This window comes from Sorghum bicolor, chromosome 7 (genome assembly GCF_000003195.3).
Source record: "Sorghum bicolor cultivar BTx623 chromosome 7, Sorghum_bicolor_NCBIv3, whole genome shotgun sequence".
Lineage (NCBI taxonomy): Eukaryota > Viridiplantae > Streptophyta > Magnoliopsida > Poales > Poaceae > Sorghum > Sorghum bicolor.
Window position 1 is genome coordinate 9,909,584 of NC_012876.2, and position 5,299 is coordinate 9,914,882.

Below are 5,299 nucleotides of genomic sequence, written 5' to 3' on the forward strand. Positions count from 1 at the left end.
GGCAGCTGGCGTGTCGACTTACGTGCCTAGTGACATGGAGGGTACACGTGTCCCTTTTTAACTGGTCCACATGGTGTGCTGCAATTAGTCTACGTGTCGCTCTTTGGTTGGTTCTTTTTTCATCACAAAACTACTTTCAAATCGTCACATAACAAATTTTAATATCATCACACATTGCTTAGAATTTCATCACTCACATGCTAATTTCATTACAAAATACAAATAACATTAAAATGAATAAAAGCTTGCACAAAGTAACAGATCCAGCATTCGACAACTGCATAATCTCATTTAAAAAGCAACATAAGTGCATGACCTTAATTCACCAGCAACACTACTAAACTCGATTCGCCAACCATCACCAGCTATAAGTTTTGGGAAATTCCTACTACCAGCAACACAAGTTTTTGCCAAGCACTAGCAACAAAATCACTTGCACAGACCCCTTGCTCAATCAACCAGCAGCTACGAGCAACGCTCATGTCGAAGAAGAGTTGTTGAGGGACAAGATACGCTTGAGAGCGCATTGTTCTCCTCCATTCCCTTGTTGTTTATCTCTGTTAGCTTCATCTCCTCCATCTCCCTTTGTGTCCTCTCCAGCTTCCATTTGATGCTACTGAGTTGGAGGATGCCGCTGGTTTGATGCCAACATTTTTGAGGAAAATGTTCAAGTTGTTCTTGGAGAGCACCTGGGACACAACCTGCACACTGGATACTCATGTCTCACCTTCAGCGACAAGGTGCTGCCCTCAAAGCTTCCATGTTGGACTCAAACAACAATGAGACATCATTAGTTCGTACTTAGGCCCCGTTTGGTTCCTCTTGCTAAATTTTAGCTACTCTTAGGTGACTAATGAAACTAAACTATTTTAGCTCCTTTTAGTCAATGTGTTTGGAACTTTAGCTACTAAAATGACTAAAGTTTAGCTAGCTAAAATTTAGCAAGGGGAACCAAACAGGGCCTTAATGCATTAAAGTGAGGTAAAAATATCAAACAAGATGTATTTTAAAGAATATAAACAAAAAGATGTGTGCTAGAGAGAGGTACAAGTAACATGGACAGGTTGTAGCAAATTACATCAACAGAACAGGAATAGACCTAATGTGGAAACAATCAGTTGAAGTAAGGTCAATTAAAAGGACCAGATGTAAACAACAAGTTGTTATCAACCAAATAATGTAAATTAAAAGGACCGGATGTACTAGACCAGATGCAAACAAGTTGTCATCAACAAGTTGTTCAATCAGTTCAAGTAAGGTAAATTAAAAGGACCAGATGTACTAGACCAGATGTATTTAAAAAATAAAAATATAAACAGCAAGTTGTTTTCAGGCAGCCCTGTTTCCATTTAGCTTGAAAAAAAACATCTTCAGAACAAGGAGCATTTACCCAAATCAGAAATCAACAGTCTTTCAGCAGTACGAGTAATAAACTAATTGACTTTATCAATAAACTAGTCTACTGTAGCATGAAAGTGATGTTGCATAAATAATAAGATTGAAATCACACACGGACTGCTGCAATCCTGCTCACATGACTTGCTAAAAAGCTACGCTCAATGTTTCTGCTAGCATGTAGAAAGAGCACGACGAATCTTGCTGACTGACAATGTTTTTTTTTTGATAAACGCTGACTGACAATGTTGAACTCCTGCTGCAGCAGAGGCAAAGAAGACGGTATAGGATATCAACAATTTTTTAATAAGTATGAATAGCTAATCTAAGTAAGTACGGTCCACCAAGAATCTCTCTAAAGTCACAAAGCCCGCAAAGATTCATAGAAAAAAATTAGGCATAGAGAAAAAAATATAGTCCGACACATCTCTGAAATCCTATACGAAATATACAACTTCATGCAAACTTCATGGGCAGGGGAAACGAAGTAGATGCTGAAGAGATCGACATGCCTTACTGAAAGGTCCTAATATGGCTAGAGGGGGGATGAATAGCCTAATTAAAAAATCTACAAAACTTACTAGAGCAAGTGGTTAGTAAATAACAAAGCGAAGCTTTTTGCTCTAGCTCTAATGGGGTGTTTGCAAGCCACCTATCCAACAATTCTAGTTGTTATGATCTCTATGCACACAAGAACTAAGTCTCTACAAGTTACACTAGAGAACTAAGCTACACAAGGCAAAGTAAGCAACTAAACTAATTACACTAGTTTGCGGTAAGTAAAGATAAGATGAGATAACTATACCGCCGTGTAGGGGATGAACCAATCACCGATATAAACAATCAAGCACCGGGAGAATGCCAATCAAACACAATTGAGACATCAATTTTTCTCCCGAGGTTCACGTGCTTGCCGGCACGCTACGTCCCCGTTGTGTCGACCAACACTTGGTGGTTCGGTGGCTAAGAGGTGTAGCACGAACCTCGTCCTCACTAGGACACCACAAGAACCTACCCACAAGTGAGGTAACTCAATGACACGAGCAATCCACTAGAGTTACCTTTCAGCTCTCTGTCGGGAAAGGTACAAGACCCCTCACAATCACTGGGAGATGGCCACGAACAATCACCAACTCGTGCCAATCCTCCTCCGCTGCTCCAAGCCGTCTAGGTGGCGGCAACCACCAAGAGTAACAAGAAAACCGCAGCCAAATCGATCCCCAAGTGCCACTAGATGCAATCACTCAAGCAAATGCACTTGGAATCACTCCCAATCTCACAAAGATGTTTAATCTATGAAGGAGATGAGTGGGAGGTATTTGCTTAGGCTCACAAGGATGTTATGTATGCTAGAATGCCAAGAGTGTAAGCCCTAAGCCGGCCAAACACGTATTTATAGCCCTTCAAACAAATAGAGCCGTTGGCTATTTCACTGGGCGAAATACGGGGTCACCGGACGCTCTTAAAGGGGCACCGGACGCTCAACACCAGCGTCCGGTGCTCCAACGTCAGCCGCGTGTCAGAGTCTAACGGTAACCTGTAGTGCACCGGACGCTGAGCAAGTTAGCACCGGACGCGTCCGGTGCACACCGGACTCATGCGCAGAGAGCTCCGCAAACTTGCAGGGTCACCGGACGCAAGCCACCGGACGCACCCTGAGCGTCCGGTGCTCACCGGACTCATGCGCAGAGAGGATTGCAAAACCTCCTCACACCGGACGCACACCACCGGATGCTCCAAGCTGCGTCCGGTGCCTATCGTCCGGTGCCTAACCCTAACCGAGTCAGGCAGCCTGCACACCGGACGCTCAGACACAGCGTCCGGTGCCTCTGAGCCAGCGTCCGGTGAGTGTTCCTCAGCGAGAAACACTCTCGCGACTTCTCCAAATTTCCCACCGGCGCAATAGAAAATATGCACTTCATTTTCTTGAGAAGCGCCGAATCCCACCGAGCAAGCTCGGCGGGAGGGAGAGAGGAACCCATCCTCTCTCTACCCTTGAAACTCCACCTCCTTCTCAAAGTGTGCCAACACCACAACGTGTGTACCAACAAGTGTACGTGTGTTAGCATTTTCACAATCATTTTCTTCGAAGGAGATAAGTTAGCTCACTAGGTTCTAAATGCATGCACATGAACAATAACACCTAGTGGCACTTGATAACCGCTTAGCCGAAGAATTCCCCTCTTTATAGTACGGCTATCTATCCTAAATGTGATCACACCCTCTATGGTGTCTTGATCACCAAAACCAAAACCCTAAGCAATTACCTTTGCCTTGATCTCCATAGGGTTTTGTTTTTCTCTTTCTTCTTTTCCAAGTTGAGCACTTGATCATCTTGTGGTCATCACCATCATCACATGATCATCACTTGCTCCATCACTTGGCATGTACCAACCTCATTAAGTCTACACACACTTAGTATAGAGGTTAGTACTAGGGTTTCATCAATTATCCAAAACCAAACTAGGGCTTTCACTTACAGAGGACCACGGCCGCTGGATCCGCCCGAGGCCGCCGTGGCTTACGCCGAGGTCGACGCGAACCTTTGGATCCAGACGCCTGGGTTCGCCCGACTCGGGGTCGCTGTTGTCGCGGGCACTGGATCCGCCTTAGGTCGCCGTGGCCGGGGTCGACGTGGACGCCTGGATCTGCCCGAGGCTGGGGTCGCCGTGACCCACTCCATACTCACGCTGCGACCTTCTCTTACATGTCACCGGGCAGCACCTTCAGCCCCGCATCCCATGGAGGAAGGTGCCGCTGGTGCTTGGGATCCCACGGGAGGAAGGCTGCCTTGGACCTGGAGAGGTAGCGGCGGCGGCCAAGCTGGAAGGAGCAGTTGTTTGATAGGGTTGTGCCAGGGCGTTTCAGTTTTATACCAAAAATAGTTGTACTGCGACTGTTCGATTGAGAATCAATGATCAGAAAAGAATGGGCTGAAGTAAAATGGTGGCTGAAAGAATTGTTTCGGCCCATGAGAGGTTATTATCATCTTTTCTAAAATTTCTAAATACACCACAAACTATAAAATACAAATCGTAATAAGTACGACCTAAGGGAGTCCTATGCACCGTAACATAATTTTTAAATAAACTAGACTACTTAATTCAAGATGACTACGAATTTGGAGGATTTTCAAAGTGATTTACTATTTTCTAATCTTTATATGATTTTCTGCACAGTTTTCAAAAATAACTTCGACTTTTACTACACGGCATGTCAGATGATATCCAAAAATTATATAAAATATATATAAGAAGATATATTCTACTTAAGCCTACATCCTAAAAATCCTGAGAATTTATGAACAATGTGTATTATGATTTTATCGGATGAATATATGACCAAACTAGAAGTTGTAGATCTTGATGAATACTGCAACTTTTATATTGATGACTACGTACTTAAGTTGAAATCTTAGTATATCAAAATCTTGATTGAAGTTGTCATTTTCAAAAATAAAAATTTGAATTGTTCAAACGAAATCACATGCAAAGACTGCCAAACTAATAGCAGTAAGCAATTTTCTAATTGAACTAGGTTAATGCCCGTACGTTCTTACGGGTTTTAAAATCCACATACTTTATGTTTCTTCATTGTTATTTTATTTTTTCTGTCTATATTCTTCTTTTTTCATTTTTTTTTTAGTTTTTGTTTTTCGATTTTATTTTATTTTCTGTCCTTTCCTTATTCTTTTCTTGTTTTAATTTTACCTTTTATTTTCTTTTTGTTTTGGTTTTATTTTTATTGTTCTTCCTTGCTTCTATTTGTTTTTCTTTTTTCTTTTTTCAGATTTCTATGTTTCTTCATTCTTATTTTATATTTTATTTCCTTTTAATCTTATTTTTATCTTTATTTAAATTATTCATTAATTTTATTTGCTCTATGCACTTTTTATCATTTGTTA

The 5,299-nt window shown here is 41.9% G+C and overlaps 1 long non-coding RNA gene across 1 annotated transcript; it reads right to left on the bottom strand.

Annotated features, from left to right (window-relative positions):
* Positions 578-4,220, bottom strand: LOC110437162. The gene is made up of 2 exons (XR_002455351.1): positions 3,876-4,220; positions 578-768 (listed from the first exon to the last, which is right to left on the bottom strand). It is a non-coding gene; the product is annotated as an uncharacterized LOC110437162 (long non-coding RNA).